We start from the raw sequence: 19908 nt of genomic DNA on the forward strand, positions 1-19908 counted from the left end.
GAAATCTCACTTTCAAGCTAAGTATTAGGAAGTGTAATACTAGGCCGTTCCATAGCTGAACTAACACAGCAATCTGAGTGAGGAACCATATTCTTTTGTTAAGTTTTGAACCTGAACTCCGTTTAAAATCCACTTCTCATACTGGAAGAGATGTAAATAATTCATCCCTATCTCCATGACAGTCATAATTTTTTAGACCTCAGCCTGCTCCAAGTGTTAAGAGTCAGTTCAGAGCCTGTTGACCTATACACGAAGTTAGAACCACTTTCCCCACCCCCAGTTATCCTACTTTTTGCTTAATTTCATTGAGGTACTGTATGAATTTCACTACTGAATTTCATTGATGTATTTTATTGTCCAGTCAGTAATCTGCATGTAGTCTTTTTCGAGTTTTTCCTACTCAATTGCTGTCTTTGCTACTGTGGGTAACTTAGTTGTCATCTCACTGTTGAGCCCTTTTCATGTCACTTATGAATTCATTGAACAGTGCTGGGAACAGATCCCAGGACAGATCCCCGTGGAAAGAAGAGCTGAAATTGCACCGAGTCCTGCCAAAAGCAGAAGTGGATATGCCCGCTTTTGCATGTGGCACAGTTGAATTTGTAGTAGTTTCACTGTGTTGTTTTGGTACACTTGTAAATGTTGAGCCATTGTAAAAACTTTCGTAGGAATGGATAGTTTCATAGGTAAGGTACAGTGTCATTCTTCATCAGCCGTGTATTTGTAATTTCATCTTTGAAAACAATACAGCAAGGAAGGGATTCACCTTTTTGGATGATTGAGGATGATTGCCTCAATGTGTAAAAGGGCCAGACCTACTTTGTTCACAGCATAGCACTTTTCATTTTCTGAGTTTCCGTTCTTAAAAGCAACTTGGTTGAAACTTACTGGTTTATCACACTCTGCATTACCAGTATATAGAAAATAATGTTGAATAAGGGAAACTAAGCAGTTGAATAAATCTCCACAGTCATAAATATACACTGGTTTTAGGTGATTAAGTGTAGGAAATTACCTTAGCAATAGAACTGGTACTTATTCTTGTTTTCTGATGTTAACATTAGAAAACATCTAATGCAGTCTTAAGAAAACTGGGTCAGATGAAAAGGACCTATAGCATAAAATTGTTTTAATGATGGTAGCCTATAGCTGCAGCTTAGGGAAGTGTGCAAGAACAGGAAACGTAGTTCTGCTTCCCACAGCAGTCACGCATCCTTCCAGCAACCAGCAGTTAGGGAGTCCTGAATCATAGGCTGTATCACAGCTCCACGTTTGCTTCCGTGAATTTGTTTGATGTGAACCAGTTTTGTTGTCCCTGATGTCCTAGAGCTTGAATTACACAGGTTATGCATTCACCTTGTGAAAAAGGCTTTTGTTTCAAAGTATTTGTGTGATACCTCTGCTTCTTGCTCCCATTCTGCTTCTTTACACCTCTATCTGATCTCTCTTCAGTCCTTTCTTTTGTGGGCTGAGGAACCTTGCTGAATTTCATCTCTCCTTGTGTGCAAGCTGCTCCCTAAGTCTCGTCTTCGCTGTTCTGTACACTGCTGTGCTACCTCTTTTCTAAGATGTGGGGACCAAAACAGCGTGCGGAGTTCAGTATACCAATGTGCTGCAGATGAATGCAGTGTCACACTGCTGCTCCCTGTTACGGTCTCTGTTCCCTTCCTAATTACTCCTGAAATTCTGTTGGCTTTTTTGCTGCTCTTGTTATCAACCCCTGTGAAAACTGTATTTTCATAAAGCTATCTACAGTGACTTCAAGGTCTTTCCTAATCGGGAAAAACTAATTTAGAACCCATCATTTGCTATGTGTAGTTAGTTATTTTTTTTCCAAACGCAAGGCCCTGCGTTTATCTACTTGAATTTCGTCTTCTGTTTTCTCTCCCAGTCACACTGTATAATAACTAGTTGGAAGAAAGGTCTGAGGATAACTGCTTTGATTCACTTACTGCTTTATATTTAATAGACCTGTGATCTCACATTGTATCCTTTTCAGCATAATGTATGGTTAAGTTAAATGAGAGAGGTCTAACCACAGATCTGTATAGGAGTCTACATTTTTGTGTGTCTGTGTAAATAGAGAAGTTCTTAGCATGTTAATTAACCATTGATTAATAAGACCTTCCTCCTTACTGCACTACAGCTAACTCTTCTTTAAGAGCTTTTAGAGAAGTTGGTAATTTTTGGTGTCTCCCAATATCCAATTAATCATAGCGTCTTCACATCTCTCCTGTGCGTGACCTGCATGTTGCAGTCCCTCAGTTGGCATTTTCAGTATTTTGGTTTCCTTAGAACTCTGGCTGAGTACACATGCTCACGGCTATTTTATTACTTTGTCAGTTAACAGTTCCCAACTGACCGGAGAGGATCTTCCTCCTTTGTCTGCTCGGCAGGCAGACTCCAGTGCCGTAAGTTCCCTAAAATGTTACGTACTGATCGGTGAATTCATTTGGGTTTTTCTGTGGCAAAGAAGTAATTCTGAGGGTTTTGGGGTTTTTTTTCCCCTCCCCATGGCTTTGTCTTGTTGAGCGTGCCTTTTACCTTTTTATCATCTACTGGCCCAGCAGACCTTCTGATAAACTTAACCCTTTTGGTGTATTTGATAAATTTTCTCCTAGCACATCAGTTCTAAATATAATTTTTTAGTTTGAAATACAATGAATTTGCATTTAGTTTGCTAAAGTTTTTATTTTTTCCTGACATCCTAGTATGACTTCACATTCTGAAGGGCATACTTTATTATTTTTTTCTTTTTTTAAGTTACACTTACCCTGTTCTTCTGTATGCAGTTTTTAGCATTCTGTCAGCCGCTAAACATTGATTGTTTTGCCTATTCTTAGTTTTCTTTAAAGAAGCTTCTTTTTTCTCATTTGCAGAACACTTGAGATTAGAAGGGACCTAACGAAGGTCATCTGGTCTAATTCTCCTGCTCAAGCAGGGGTTTTTTTTAGTTTCATAACTAAAAATAGAGAAAACCAATGTTTCAAATACTGAACTTAAGTGCATTTCACTGAGTAATGCAGTCACTCTTCAGCAGCAAAGATCCTGTACTCAGTTCAGGACTGGGTCAAGTCTTGCTCCTGTTGTGAGTTTTCAAGGTTGTTGAAGTGGTAATTAATGGTGTCTTAAAAATGGAGCATTTATATCACACTGACAATACTGAGAATTTATCTGTCTCTGAAATCCTACAGTTCGGCCACCTTTATCTCAAGAGGTGATGTTTGTCACTGATAACTGTCAGCTACCTTCATAGCACCACGATTATGTCATCTTCCCCCGGAACTCGGAAGCCTCTCTGTCCTGCTGAACTTGTTTTTTGTGTTTTCTCTTACTGTGCTTTTGGGAGGAAGAGGGTTTGAGCTTCACAAACTTTGATGCACTTTGAGATACTCAAGTCGGTCAGATGATGTGGCGTAGTTCCTAGAGGATAATTTCTCTGTATGGCATTGCGTCTCTCATCCGGCTGGAATATTCCACGCTATCCAAAATAGCACCAGACTAAAGTTTAATGGTGGATGCTCCCCCAGCCAGTGAAGCTGAAAGAGCAGTTTGGTTCACCCTACTGTAAGCATCTTCATGTGGTCAGATGAGTTGCTGTCTGTGTTCCTCTGGGTTGATAGCTCTCCAGTGGCTGTACTGGGTGTGTGTGTGTTAGACACCCAGAATGCTTACAGACCCATTGTAGACATTTGAAGTTGGGGGAATTGAATCCTACCCTGGTATTTCAGTCTTCTGAAGCGGTGAGTGTGCACTTGCAGAGAGTAGTCAGTCGATTGTGGCGCTTCAAAAAGAGCAATCTGGATCGCTGTGGTGTGGTGAAAAGCAAGGAGAAAGCTTGCAGTGTATCTGTGGGTGAAATGAAGGTGTGGTTTTGTGGGTGACCTAAAAGGGTAAAATGAGAGTGGAATTTAAAATTAAATGTAAAGATAATGTAAAGATGACATTGATTGTGAAGAAGAGCTTGGTGTGACTTTAGTGGTTGGTAGTTTTTGCCTATTTTTCCTCTGTTAAGTCTGCAACATAGAGATGTAATCAGATATGGTTTGCATTTATAGCACTATGTATTCCATTTCAGTATTGACACTGCAAGGTCTCTGGGAGCTCTGGAGAAGGTAGTAACAATGATACTTTTTCTGAGTTTGAATTGTGTGGCTGAAGTGTGAGATGGCAGTATTGCCTGCAGCTGTCAGATCCATTGATGACCAGCCAGTGGCCTATGTAAACTGCAAATTCCCCCCCCCCCCCCCCATGCTTAACCCTCTACAAACCAGACATTTTTCATTCTACACCAGACAATGTAGCCCTCTACAAACCAGACATTTTCTTTAAAGAGCAGTTCTTCCATTGGTGAAAGGTAGCCATGACAGAATGGGATCAACAGGCTCAGTTGTTCTTTGGAAGTGCCCATCTCCACAGTTGTTGTAGAAAGACCTTAAATAAATGAGGAAAACCCTGACATTTTCAACAGAAGAAATAGGGTGAAATGAATCTATCCTTAAAGGTCATATTTAATTTTTGTGTAACCACTTTCTGATTGTTCCGTATGGTCAGTGGCAGTATATTAGTTGAGCTGTTTTTGAGTTTTTAAGATGAATTTGTGTCAGTCTGGAGTTATTCATACACTACCAAAAAAACCCAAACAAACCCTTTTGAGTGTAGCTTTTGGCATATTAGTTGTTAGTGATTGTTCATCCAAATGACTGATCTGACTCGCTGGAAATTTTGTGGTGCTTTACCCTCAACATTATGAGAATGCATGCTCAGGTTTGTGTGGGTGAATGGACAATACTGTGTAAGTGTGCAAATACAGACTTGTAAGTGGCCTTTGGGCTGAGGTTAATGAACGTTTTCTGTTCCCTTTTGTTCTGTCTGTAGCTTCCTCAGTTTTAGGCTCTGTGAGAATGCAGACTGGTCTAAAGACTATGTAGATTACATAATGTAGTGCTGGGGTTTAATGCAGCTGAACGGTAGCTGATCGCAGTTTCTAGCAGGTTTGAAATGCTCTTTTGCCCACCAAACGATGCCCAGGCTAGGGCTGAAAGCAGCTGTTTGCTTCAACAGTGATGTTCACTATCTCTTGTTATTATGTTAATGTGGGGAAAGAGAGTATTTTCTGGAGGACTGAAGAATGCTGAGAGCGTGTTGTTAATTTGATCCCATCAAATAAGCAAAGATTGAATACAAATGCTCAGGAATGGTGTCAAGACAGAGATGATCAGGGGTGTTTTCAGTTAATGCCTGCCAAGAATTAAGAAAAATTAACATAAAATTTTTGTGGTTTGGGAGAATACTCACTTGAGAAGTTGTCCATTCCTCTGATGAGGGCTGTACAGAGTACTTAACTATTTTGAAACGAGGGTTCACCTACAGTTTGCAGGAGGGTGTTTCAACTTTTTTGGGATATAGTAACTTGGTAGTTCACTTGTTGAGCACTTCTCACGATTCTCAGGGAAATGACACCATAGTCCTTGCTCAGGCAGAAATCTCACTGAAATCAATGGTAAGGATTTGTTGTTGTTACTAAGGCCTGAAAAAAAAAAAAAAATATTTACTCTGCACTGTCTTAAGTGTGAGGCAGGACTACTCAGCAATCAGGTTGGTGTTTATTCAGAGAGTTTGTTTCCTTCAGATTCTCTATCTTCTGTAGGGCCCTAAGTTTTTTCAGGAGTGATGTTTCTAGTATTTTCTATTTTAGACACTTCACGCAGGATTTCAAATTCTAATGAAGGTGTTGACAGTGACACAATATATGGCTTGTTTACAGTAATTTCTTTTCAGATTTGTAATGCAAATACCATCTCTGCAGATCTTCAGAGCTCTGGTTGTTCTGGAATTGAGGGTTTCATCTTGCCTAACTTGTGTCATGAAAGGTGGTATCCATCGAATCCAAGTGGGTAAATATTATCTCATCTGAATATCTGATTTTCAGAGTGAGACAAGATTTAACCAGATTCTCTTAATTGCTGGAATAATTACAAACAGCAAGAAGTAAGATTTACTCTTCTTTTTAATGTCGTTGTTCTAAACAGAGAACTTAGGCTTCCTTCATAGTTGTTATTTCTTGGTGTTCTGCCATAAAAAGCAGTCTAAAGATAATTGTGCAAAGGGAACTTTGTGCTTGATGTGAAGGGGTATTTGTGTTGGTAGAAGAAGATTAGCATCCTAAAGACTTAGGTGTAACTCACTTGGAAAAAAAGCTTATTTTGGTATGTAAGCGGTTTTTTAGAATGACACTGCTTCTCTCCGTTGAAGCTCTTCCAGCTTAAAAAAATACATGCTGCCATATGCTACTTTAATACTAGCACACAAACTGTATTAAAATATAAATGAACAAAATTGCAATTTGAGGTTTTAATTCTGCAGAGGGATCTATTTGGGAGCCCTTTTTAACTCTGCAAAAAACCTAAGTTTAGTTGTAGCCCATGCCTATGCAAACCATTTTGGAGGCTTTGGCTCAGAAATCAGGATGAAGAAGCTGAGAATGAGACAAAAGAAACTGCTGCAATTCCAGCGCCTGGGAAGGCGTTTGGTGAGTGAACAGTGAAACTGCTATTGCAGAAAATGCGTGAGGTTTAAAGGCTGCTGCGTGCCAGAAATGGGGCCTTCTCCATTTTTTTCATCCTAATAGAGGAGTAAGCACAGGTGACTTGGTGCCCAGTGTTTCACCTATAGCAAATAGAGACATAAGGCAAACTTTTGTAAGCAGCTTGAGAAGTTTGGATACTGAATTGGACCTGAAGCTTATCAGGTAGCATTCAGAACTGTAGCCATACAGCTGTCATTACTTCTGCTGTTGACTTACACTAACTTAAAGACACAAATACTTGTTACATAGGATTTGGACTCTTTAATATGAGTGTTAATATTTTAAAATTTACTCCTTGTGTATTTGAACAAAATTTGTGGACCATAAAAGCATGTTCTTTAACTGTAAGCAGATAGTTAAGATGCCTCCTTTTTGTTTCACGTAGACATTTGCTAAGGAAAAGCGTTACATCTCCCACCTACTTCTCTCCTGAAAGTCATTTCAGGCTAGAGTCCTAATGAACTTGAAGCAATAAATTGACAGAGCTGTGTGTTGCTGTTGTTCGTGGAAGAGCGCTCCTGCTGATTTTATTTTGTGTGTTGATCTGATAGTGGTTGATACAGTGATCTCAGAAGGAAACGCCTTAGTTTAATTAATTCATGTGTTTTATTAAAGCCATAGATATTTACTTTAGTAACAACATCAGTACTTGTAATCTTGAAAAGGTTGAAAAACTGTGATACAAAACAGTACTTTTTTGTTTTCTTCCCCCCCTTTCCTTTGGTGAAGACGACCTGACAGGAATGCATGGAAACTGTCAACAACATTCCAAGTTGTTGACCAAGTATTCAGGCACAATTAGGTTACTAGTATTTCAATAATAATTGATAATTAGTGAGACTTTATAAATAACATTTGGACTTCTCTTTATATGCCTTCTGGGGTTTTTTTTGGAGGGGGGAGGAATGTCAAGACCAATTTCAGCATTTCTGTGCTACCTTGGAGACTAGAAAATGTTTCATTATTGGCATCTGAGATTCTTACGTAACCTGGTAATTCTGGGAACAAGAATTTTAAGAAAAATGCTGAGCAGTTCTATTCTTCTGGTGAAAATTACAAGATTCAGAAACACCGTGCTAAATCATTCTGTGGTGATTTCCCCAGAAATACTAGTATTCCAGGCTGCTGGAATGCATTTATTTTGCTAGGAGTCAGGATTGCATCCTTAAGGAGTTAAACTCCCATTCATGGAGTAAATGTCATACTGGGAATTACTGCATAAAACCAATGTATTTGGTTTTACAGAATATTAAAACGGAATAAAATGGAAGTGTAGGAGAAAGTGAAGAGTTTAACTCATGGCATCAGGAGCAGAACTGGTACATATTTGGGATGTGATTAGTATGTTGTATGTACAGCCCCCAGCATGGGCCTGCGTGAAGGAGCTTCCCCTAATCTCTTACTGCTGTCAAGAGGATTTTTGTTTTCTGCAAGTTCAAGGTCTGTACTTCTAATGGGACAAGCCAGGAAGGGACTTTCCCTGCTTTTATCTCATGTGAAACACAGCGTGGCTTATCTTACCTGCTCTGTTTGTTCAAAACTCTTATTATATTCAGCAGAGAGGGCTTTATTAATTTTTTTCAGTATAAAATGAAAATGGTGACCAGTTAGTGTTGCTTGCTTTGTGAATGTCATGTTTCTTAAGTTAGTTAGAAATGGCCATATTATGATACTTTCTTCAGAGTACAGATAATCTGACACAGGAATCCGCAGATTCAGGATGACTCAGAATTAAAAATGAGTCAGTTATGCCTTATTCTGTTTAATTTAATTTTATTTTTTGAAATACAGAATTAGAAGCAAGTAAAATGGGTAGCTTAGGGTGCCTTGTCCATTCCTGTGTAAATTCCCTTGCTGTAGGCAGTAGGGAAGAGTGACAGTTTCAGAGGGATGTGATTTAATAGCTCTGTAGCAAGGGCAGTAGAGTGACAGAGTGAGTAAAACAGAGGAATGATCTGCACTCCTGAGTATGTGTATCAGAGAAGGCAGAATCTCCTTTTGTAGAAGAGATTTTGAAGATTTAGGACCTAGCATGAAATAAAAGAGATTTAAGATTGAATACCTACAGGACATGACTTTCTGTTTAGTTCCTGAAGAAAACTTTGTGAGTTTTCAGTAAATATTATTAGATGTCCTGTTTACAGTGCAGTTTCTAGAATAATATTTTTCAGTATAGATCAAGCGTCGAATATAAACCAATGCTTGCTTTTCATTTTGATTTCCTTGTTTCTGAGCTTTAGAGTTCAGAATCTATATCCTTTTTTTCTTTTTTGTGTCAAGAAACAATCTTCCTTTCCTACAGTATTTCTTCTGGAGTCACTCATTTATCAGGACACATTTGTGATGTTGATCAGCTGGATCTTTTTGTTCCCCTTTCCTCTCCGTGTGCTCCATGCAAGGTGTTACTGATGGGCTCTGCATGCTGGCACAACCAGCCATGTAGGTAGAGTATGTGTTTCTAAAAGCCTTATCTTTTACTGAATTACTGTCCACTTTCATTCCTCCAAGTAGCATCTCAACTTTAGTCAAAAATTCAGGTTCTGGAGTGCCAGAAAGAATGGCAATAAAAAGTGTTTGGATGATAGGAGCGCTGGAAAGAAGGAGCAGTGTCATGAAAGCAGCAAGCGTGTCTTTATTCACGTCTGTTAATTGCTTTTTTGGCTAAACTAATGCCCTCTTTTTACGTAAATTCTCATCACATTCTAGTAATACACAATTTAAGTTGCTCTCTATTTCTTCACCTAAATTAAGATCTTGTATTTTCTTTCTTTTCTGTCTTAACTTTAGCTTCCATGTTACTTTTTGAAGTAATGAGGTGAAAGAAAAATAGTAGATCAGGTATTTTCCATGCTTGTATTTTTGCAGGTAAGTTTACTGAGGGGAAAACCATCTTTAAAATGCTTCTTTCAAGTCAAACAAGCACAGTTCATCTTAAGGCAGCGTACAGCAGTAAGCATTACATAGCAGTAACAATAAAATTAAACATTAAAATTAACTTCATTACTAGTTTTAGGATTTCATAGCTAGCTTTTAATAAATTTTCAGATTTGTATTTGTTTCATAAACAGTGAAAGATGATGTAATCAGCCAAGCTTTTAATACGGCTTTGCCCTGCACTGGAAGTCCACACTGGAGTGATTCAGTACAATTGCTTCAGAGCCCTTTTCTGGGTAAAAAGTGTCCAAGTCACGGAGGAGTAGCCTGTGTTCCTTCAAACATGGGTGACTTTGATTTGTTAGGATTAAAATCAGTTGTTGTCTTCAACAACCAGATCACTATGGAGTATTAGTTCCTCTGCCAGTACTTCAGTTATCTACAAATTTACTCCCAAGTATTTTTATGATCTAGATGGATTATAAAATTACCACGGCCCAGTCCCGTATCTGTTGTTCCTTCATGTCACCCCTGCAGTAATAGGAAAGCCTGCCATCCCCTTCCTTTGCGTAAGAAAGCAGTTACCAGCTCTGGAAAAGATGAGGGGACTTTGGTATCCCAGGTGTTTATTCTTACGGACGGAATGAGTCATTTTCATGTGGACTTCTAACATGTGGGTGAATGAATCATCAGGTGTTGAACAGATTAATCTTTTCAATGGGACACGCACAAGATAATGTTTTCTCACTGAGACAACTTGTACCTGTCTAAAGAAAATGTTACGGAGGCTGAAATACAGTGATGTCGTGTGTCTTTAAATGCGTTACCTTGTGAGATGATCCATAAAACAGCCCAGTGTTGCTTTTCATAGTTCTTCGTATGCATGGGGGATAGTGATCTTTAAAGCATTGTTTGGACAATTTGGGAAAAAATATAAAAAAAATTGACCAATAGTTGCATAAGTGATTGAGCATGAGTTTGATGTTCTTGTGTTCTCGTGTTATAAAACAATTGTACGTAGGTTATATAAATTTGTACACCATCTGATAACAATCCAACGTGTATCCGGAGCATATGAACCGATAAAACATGACTGCATGCATTTGTCTTTGGCTGATGCAGGGCTATGCCCAATACCCATTTGGGTAGTAAAAGCAGACTAAATTTCACAGATTGTCTCAATGTTTTGTTATTTTTTTTTTCTTTTTTCCATTCACACCCCGGTTCCACCATTCAGAATTGATTAGCATTGGGTTTGCCTGAGATCTGAAAATTACAGAGCAAAGCCATCTTGCTGTTATGACTGATTTGAGATAGGAAATGAAAGACAAAGTTTAGGCAAGGGTAGGTAGGGTCGAGGGCTTCAGTCAAAACTCGCCACAAGTTTACATGAAAAACTGGTGATCCTTTCCTAGAACTTCAGTTAAGGTTTAATTTTGTAATAGTACTGTGAGCTCAGGGAATTTTTTTTATAGGTTTCATTATAAAGCGTTTCTCAGTAGTTGTCTTTTATAAAGGGTTCAGAAGAGATAAAAATTATAATAGAGAGCCTAATATGGACAAAACAATTTTCTGAGCAGAGCAACTTTTTATCTTACTTGGGGCTACAGGCTGGAAATACATATATTTTGGTCACCAAAGTAAATTTCAAAGGAGATTAATTAATTAATGGCAAATGAAGGTGCAGATGCTTTTAGAACCTGACCAAATATCTGTAAGTAAAAGCATCTTCTTCATCCTTACAGGCTTCCGAATATGGATTTCATAGAGTAGAAGGGTTGAACACCAGAAGTGCAATAATAATAAAAAAACCCAACACCACCCCCACTCTTCACACCCCCCCCTTCCCAGCTGTCTAGCTCAGTAAATTTCACACCATGGTTGCAAGGCCAGAATGATTACGAATTAGGGTTAGCACAAAATCTAGCTATTTGAAAATTTTATAGCATTTTACTGTAATGTAGAGGCTAGAATTTCTCAAAAAAGCAAATCTGAAAAATGCACAAGGGCAGGGAGGTCAAGCTTTCAAAACCCAATTCATTGCAACAGAAAATGGGATTTCTTAACCTTGTCTTTCAGACAAACCGACTCATGCATTGCCCCCTTGCTCTTTGCCGTTTTGATTGTTGTCTTTTATGCTCTTCTTCATGATAAGGTCCACATCCCTTTCCATCTGATATTCCATGGGTTGCAGTGCATTAAAACTGTTCCATATAATCAACATTTTTGAGTACTGGGTAATTTTTTTACCTTTATTCTGAGTATCCTTGGGCAAGGCCCCAGGTGGGGTCATGACCAAATTCACAGGCGATGCAGAATGTGGTAACCTTTTTTAAATCTCATGCTGTGCAAGGGCTCTCTGAGGTAATATCTTTATTGTGGTGAAAGTAATATACCTGGTTTTCACTCTGATTTTAGCTTCAACGTAGATGACACTAATTTAGTTACCTCAAGGCTGTGATGTACGTGCTTTTTAGGATTGTAGAGTAGCCGTTAATGGAGATTTCTTTAGAAGTGGGCGTGTATGCATGAAGGAAAGTGTGCGTAAAAAAAAAAAAAAGAGTCTTATGGTGTACTTTGTATGTAGTGTTGTCCTTGATCTAACTGAACTAGGAGGTACAGGTGATTGCTGCACAGCAGTTCCCCGAATACCAACAGTCACTTCAGCCTTGGAGCCTGTATTTGGTAAGCGGCTTTGGCCTCAGTGGTGGGCAACTGGTTCTCGCAAATGAGTTTTCATCTATATGCTCAGTGATTTACAACTCTGCATATGGATCGGTGTCTTTGCTTTACGGATGGCAGAAAATAGGTGGCTTTCAAATACCCTTACAGACAGGTGGCATTTGATTACAGGTTTTGTGATACTTGGTGATAAAGATAACAGTCCAATTCCAGGTCCTTGGTACACAACCCCACTCTCTGGCCCGTGTCACCTTTGTTTATATTTGCGACTTTCTTTTCATACGGGATATTTAATAATACATTTTTTTAAAAGACTGTTGTTATTTATGGCAATATTAAGACAATGTATCAAAGAACAAATTATTTAATTGCTGCAAAGGAGTATTTATAGAAATAAGCTACATACCAGTCACAGCCTCCCTGCTTGCTGCCCTGTTTTAAAGGAGGTGTGAGAGCTGTGAATGCATCCTTCAGGATTTCAGTAAAGCATTGATGCTTCACTTGTCTGTGCCAGAACACCTCAGTGTATATTAAGATTTAGTAACATCCCCTGGAGACGAGTCATATTTTCCCCAAGAAATGCCAAATTGGAAATCAAAACCACTGCACAGGCAGAAGAAATCATCGTGGTTGCCATCACAGATCTAACAATCTACCTTAATTTTTCCAAGGAAAGTGTAGTGAGGTGGCTTAATGGCTTTTCTTCCCACTCCTTTTGGCGCAACATGTGCGTGCAGGATCATGGGACAGGAAAACTGCTGTGTTCCGCACAGCACTTCCACTCAGGGCTCTTTCTATCCTGCTCTAATTGTGCTCAGTGTGGAAGCTACTACTGTTAAGAACATACTGCACTCATGGTATTAAAAAAACCTACTAAAGTTCGGATTTTAATGTATTTGTCCTCTCATTTGGAGAGAACAGCTAATGTGATTACATATAATAAAACCAACCATGTGAGAATCCAGAGGTGATTTTCTGAATTTAAGATTTGAATTTGTATTTATCACAAATAGATTGGATTACTATAGGCTGTGTCAGTGTGAGTCACTTGTAAGTGCCTGCTAATCCAATAAACCTGAGTGGTTTCTTATGGAAATACTATTTTCTGATTTCTATTTATATGATGGTCCTGGCCTTGTTAAATCCCCACTGACTTCACTGGAAATATCTCTTTGGAAAAAACTGGTGTGATTTCATGTGGTAATGGACATTACAGCAAATCAGTAAAATGAAAAATAGCCTCAAGTAATTAGTAAATGTTTTGGAAGTTATTTGTGTCAACTTCATTATGTATTTCATGGCATTACCAACTGAGAAGAAAAATAATTGTCAGAGAGTTTTGTTGTAGATTGGTTGGTTATTTTCAGTTTGTATGGAGGGTAGAACAGCATTATTATGTTTTTACACTGTCCTGCAAGTTTTAGAGATTTATTTTTTTGTTCTATTGCTGCCACTGCCCTACTTTGTGGTGGTGGTGCATCACACTGTGCCTTCATTTCCTATCCATGACATACTCACCTCTGCTGAAAACTAAATTATAGATAAAAAAGTAGCTGTTAGAAAAAGCCTGAAGTCATTATGTTAAGTTTTAGTTGTGCAGCAACTGGTATTCAGTGGCAGCAGAAGGCAAAACCTTTGTTATGGTTTGGAATTTTTGCCTGAAATAAGAAGAAAAAAATCTGGAGAACAAATGTTTTTCAAGGCTGAGATACAGTGTACTTCTGCACCACAGCAGAGGGAGGGTCTAAACACTCTTAAAAGATGGCTGGTAAACCTGGTCCTATTTGAACTAGAAATTGCAGAATATAACTTATATTACACAAAGGGAATTTCTAGTGTTGAGAAGGGGAAAAAAAGTACATTTACTGGAAATAGTTTGACAGAATTTAGCGTTTGTAACACATGCAACACTGCTGCTACTGTAAGGTACCGCACTTTTAATAATCTTAAATTTACATGCATGTACCCAGTTTCCAAATAATCCTCCTCCTCTCTCTACACCATTGAATTTTATTGTGCATGGTATGAGGGATGGGACGCTCAAAACCCCTCAGTTTTTGATGCGTTAAGAAAGGCTTTTGTAGATGTTGACTGCCTACTTGATGACACATACTTTTAATGATTATTGAGCCTGTGCAGTGAATGCTGTCTAGGGAATTGGATTTTTAGTGGGGGAGATGAGAAATGATAATCCTTATTGTGTAATAGGTTCTACTGCTAAACATTCCATGGCATTTTGCAGAGGCAGTTCAAAACTGTGTGAGGCTGAGATTTTAGATCTGTTAGTGGTGGTAGTTTATTGGTAGCAACTCTAGATCCTAATTAATGAGGATTTCGGATAATTTTGCCCACTAAGCATATGATCTCATGAGCAGACAGTTAAGTAAGAGGATACTTGGAGACTTGAGAGCTAACAAAGCGTCTAGAATAAAAAGCACAAAAGGGGAAAAAGACCAAAGCAGAGCACTGTATGTCATGTTCATATGTTAAATAAGTAATTTGAAAAGTAGAAACAAGGACACACAATTCAAAATTAATATAAAAGCATATCAGGTAGGGCTTACGTAAAATCTAAGGTACAAAAAGATGGGTAACAAGATTAATAGGTAACATGAAAAGACCTTGTAAATACATTGGAAGTTAGAGGAAGTCAAGGGAGAATGCAGGCCTCCTTACCAAAGAGTGAAGATAAATACAAGATACCACACTGAATGAACTGCTGAGCATAATTGTATTTAATCATGGGTCTTTTGAAGGAACCAAAACCCCTTTGGACTCTCTGGGGGAATAATTTTGGTAATTAACAGCTGTCATTTGAAAATGGAGTGTATTGTGATTTTTCCCATCTGAGAGCAGTACAGACTCTGGCATTTTACTTGAAAACAGTATGCAGGGGCAGGCTGAGAGGGTCAGAGGGAAAATTTACTCAAAACATTGATAGTTTAAAAGTTAAGAATTTACAAGTGTTTAAATAAGTATATTTATGTTTATATCAGTGGATTGAAGATTAAGTAAGACCAGATTGCTACATCTGATACAAATGGGCTGTGTAGCAAAAAGATCAATGTACGGGCAAATGTGGAGTGAAATAGTTGTGGTCTGAAACAAACCTGCTGTTTCCTAGATAAATCTGATTTCTAAAACTAGTTTTTATTTCATGCAAAAGTTAAAATTATGTTTTCTTTTCTAGTGGAAGCACAGAGAGAACTGTTTCAAAAGGAACAATTCTAAATTAAGAAGGGAAGGGCACGGATGGCTCCAGGTACTGGAACACTGTAATTCATCTTGTTAAACTGGTAGCACAGTGCCTGGCACGGTTTTAGCCTGTGCTGACTAGCATTCTTCCAGACAGTGCTTGGGCATTGTCCAGAGATTATTAGCATGGTGCAGGGATTGTTTCTGACTGACTGCTGGGATGCGGCTGCCCTGTTCTGGGGCTAGGAAAGCTTGCCTAACTGTACAGGTACGAGCCGTGCTGCTGTGGCTAATCTGTGGGCCAGAGAACAGTCCCTAAGCTGGTTTCTGCATTAGGTAGCTGTTGCTCTGAAGTCAGGAGTTGCTAAGATTTCTGATCCCAGATGGGTTACTCCAGCTCGGTGTACAGGGCTTTCTGTTGGGAATGAGAGACAATCAAAGTTCTGCTCTTAACGCTGTTTAGGTTTTTTTATTATTATTATTATTTGTTCGTGGCCAACAATGCCGTAACACATTGCTGAGCACTGAGTTTGAAAGTTCTGTTCCATTCCAAATGCATACACTAACCATAAACCCAGAAATAGGGAAATTTTTTGGTGGTTTATGAACTTTTTGCACTTCTACAGAGGTATTCAGCTGCAAAAGAGGACTCTCACCCTGAGTACTTAGGCACTGGAATAAGGCAGGCTGAATTCACTCCGTAGGTTTGCAGGTTTATATTCATTCTTCAGCAGAAGCAGCAGAAGTTACTTATCCTGTTTGTTGTCCTAGGAGTGTGTATGGAGTCCTTCCTGGAGTTGAGAAAAGGAATTTGGTCATATTAAGAGGCATACATGTTGACTGGCGTCGCACTCGATGTTTCTGTCCTGTGTATGTGGATGAGCTTTCCTGTGGGCACAGGCAGGGATGGCGTTAACCTTTTCAGCTTCTGGTAAAAGGAGGAGAGCAGGACATTCAAGCTGACTTCTGTGAGAGCTGAACAGTGTTTGGGGAAGCAGTAACATTTCACTGATGGAGTATTTGGGAACATTAATTATATTGAGAGTAGAGCTGGGTCCTCAACTTTTCTGGGTGAGTTGCATGGAAGGAAGAAGCTTGCGGTAGGTCAGGGAATAGCCCATGTGTAAAGAGAGGGGGCCGTACAGCAAATCTTATGTACAGGGTTCCAGTCTGTATGTGTTCAGGGCTGTTTACCACCTACCAGTGAGGGCTGAGCCCTTCTGACAGAACATGCCGTGCATTTCTGCGTATGTGGACTGTAGTCTGAGATTTCTCACTCTGCTCCCATGGAAAAATGTGATGCTGTCAAATCAGCAGTTACCTTGTACCAGCACTATGTATTCCTAAAATGAAAAGTTCAGTTAGTAGGTCATTTTAACAACAACAACAATAACAAAATTATAATCCTTTCCAAAAGCCTCATGCAAACCTGATGTTCCTGTAAGTGCTGCATACTCGAATGATATATTTTCTTCTGAGAGAAAGAGATCCAATTTCTATGCCATTTTATGGGATAAATTTCTTACTGACTGTTTATCAAACAGTGAAAGGGCTGCGTAGAAGAGGAGGAAAGAAAAAAAATAGTAGCAGAAGATGTTTTAGTAGTTAAGTACTTCTTCTCTTGTAGAAGAATTGTTTCCAGGACAACAAGGTTGATGATGGAGTTATAAAGTGAGTATGTATTTCCTTTCCTCTTCCTTTATTTGTTATTAACCATTAAGGTAGGAAGACTTCTCTTTGTACATGAGTCATTTTCAGAGAGGTGTGTTACATCAGTTATTTTTAGTATACACTGTCCATGTGGCTCTTTTTAGCTATTTAAGAGATATCTGGTATGCAAGAAATCATATTTGTGTTGCTTTTGTTGAGATCACATGGTATCTAAACAAATTGCTATCTCTGGACTACTAAGAGCTCTGGGTTTTTTGTTTGTTTTGTTTTTTAAAGAAACAAAACAGGTTTGCCCTTTAAATTTCAATCTCATCTCACTGGTGGGATGTGAGTTTCTGTAACTGTTTGCACAGAATTTTTCCTCTGTTGGTATAATACATATTTTTTGTATATACTAATGATATACTGTCATGCAAATGACTTTGGAATAAATTAAAGGAAATAATTTTCCCCTAGAGTATATTCAGCTGTAGGACTCCATTGTGAGATCTATTTTCAACTGGAGTTTGGAATTTGGAATAAGAAGCCACTGAATTAGATGTAGTTGCCAATTTTAAAGGGGCATAGCTAGCATAAAATCACACCCATCTCTAAAATATGTTGATCTATTTAAAATCTGAAGGAGTATGATGAAATATGTACTTGTGTGGTTTTCCTTTGTATACTTGATTGGACCCTGAGTTTAATTTTTTCTGGATTGTTCTTTTTCCTTCACAGCAACATTTTGAGAAAAGAAATGTCATTTTTTTAAAACCACAAATATTGGCTGTGCGTTTTAGAGGCAAGCGTAACAAAAATAGTGGCCAGGTCATTAGTGAAAAACACTCTTCATGAAGCTCTATTGTTTTGCTAAATTAAATAGCTTGAAGTTTATCAGTGCCCTCTTTAAAGGAGTTTGATTTCATACCCTCTAATGATAAATGAATGTATTTCATACTGAGATTTTAGAACTTAAGTTGATTAAGATTCAGAAGACATTTCTTCTCATGCATAGTTGTCTGATGAGTTAATGAAATACTCTTTCCTTCTGAACACATTGGGTTTTCTCCTGATGCTAAAGATTGGATACCACATGTTAAGATCAATGTGTAGTCACTGTTGCGAACAATTAATAGTTTTATTCTTTGGATACGTTTTTCTATTCAATTCTACAGCATGTGTATGAAGACCATGCTTCCTTTATTGATTTAAGAGAAAACAGTATGACATGGCATGAAAACTAACATGCTCAGGTGACTGTGATGATTAACTGCACTTTCTTTGTATCCCATGACTCTCTAACTTGTTGGAAAGGGAAGTTAAGCAGGTTGACAAGTCCATGTTGGCATTTACTTGTTGCTTTGTTATCCCGTCCTGGCTGCAAACTGTAGCTAGAGTCAGGGTTCTTTCTGACTGGTGTCCTCCTGTTTCCATGTCTTTTTTGTCTTTTTTTTTTCCTTTTTTTTTCTTTGCAAATCAGCACTGTTCTTATTCTGCTGAAAATGGTATACTTGAGTGATGAGATGGCTCTGTACTTAGTTTTCCAGTACGTCCCCTCTTATTTAGTTATTCCATTATCTGGAGTGTACCAGTTCTTTATGGAGATCTTTTACTTCCAGATCACTACTTGGCATAGTAAGGGAATGAGGAATTTTTTTGCTGCTTCTGCTAAAGGTTTACAAATTATGTGGCTAAATAGAGAATGTAGCATTAGAGCATTCTTTTTAAGGACAATACACTCATAACTCAGTAGATTTTTTTTTTTGTTGGGGTTTTTTTGGTTGATTGCTTCTCTTGTTTTAGTCTTCCAAAATGCTTTAAAAACATTTAATGAGTTCCGAGTAGGGTATGGATATACTTTTCTCAGTTTTTACAGGACATAGTGGCCAACCTGTTCGTATTCAACACCCATTGAAGTGTCTTAAGGTGTCTGAAACGTAGATGTGACCCAAGATCAAGGGAAAGTCATCACCTTTCTGGAGTAGGTGGTGGAGGCCAACAAGGAACAGTCATAGAGCCTAACGAGACACTACATAGCTATCTTTGAGCAATTAAATCCTCCTTTACATTTTTTCACTTTCTCTATGGCTATGAGGAATTTCTTTGGTAAACTTTGCAACAGGATTTGGAATTTATTTCTAATTCTTCAATGTTATGCTCACATCTCAAGGCAGTCTCCACAATTCATCTTGATAGAGCAGTTTCATGTAACAGAAATACTCTGGCAATCAAATCAGAGAAACAGAAATGAATGATAGAAATATTTTCCATTGCTGACTAAAAGCAAACAGTAAGCTTCAAGCATTAATTAACAGTATAATGAGAAACTTCAGTTCAAGCAAATACTTTTTTTTTTTTTTAACAGAATTTGTCTTTTCTTTGTTGTATTTCAGAAGAACAAATGGTGACTGAGTTGTACAAATGAACCGGGACAATCCAAAAAGTAAGTCAAAGAATGCTTATTTTCCTCTTCTATAAGACTATAGGACAATTGTTCTGTAAGACAGCTGTTTAATTAAGAAGGCAATTAGTTTTCTTCATTTCTTTGACTGAGTGTGACTGTGGCATATGGGGTTTGTAGAGTTGTAGAGAGTTACCTGGGTTCAAGCCATGTGCTTCAGAGTGAGTTGCATTAGGTAGATCATGGCTCTCCCTTTCTCAGCGCTCTGTCAAGGCATGAAGTAGTTCAAGATTGTGTCGTGTTATTGCATTATTGTTGTTTAGCAGTGGTGGTCCAAGGATGTGGAGAGGAGGAGTTTGTAGGGAAGGGCTTTATCTCTTCTGATACGGTTTCTGATACAAAATTTGAAGAATCAGACCAACCTACAGGAACACAAGAAGGGCTAGAAAGGGGTTTTGGGGCTTTAAAGCTTGTTAGTGTTCTCCATAATATCAGTTGGTGTAAGAAAAGCTTTAAC

At 38.3% G+C, this 19908-nt stretch overlaps 1 long non-coding RNA gene across 4 annotated transcripts in view; it reads left to right on the top strand.

Moving 5' to 3' along the window:
• LOC142602637 (uncharacterized) overlaps positions 1 to 19908 on the top strand; it is a 125204-nt gene that overhangs the window by 43743 nt on the left and 61553 nt on the right. For all 4 annotated transcript variants that reach the window (XR_012836389.1, XR_012836418.1, XR_012836397.1 and 1 more), the window contains exon 3: positions 19384 to 19433. This is a non-coding gene — a long non-coding RNA (uncharacterized LOC142602637). The remainder of the gene's footprint in view (positions 1 to 19383; positions 19434 to 19908) is intronic.

The sequence above is a fragment of the Balearica regulorum genome, chromosome 1 (genome assembly GCF_011004875.1).
Source record: "Balearica regulorum gibbericeps isolate bBalReg1 chromosome 1, bBalReg1.pri, whole genome shotgun sequence".
Classification (NCBI taxonomy): domain Eukaryota; kingdom Metazoa; phylum Chordata; class Aves; order Gruiformes; family Gruidae; genus Balearica; species Balearica regulorum.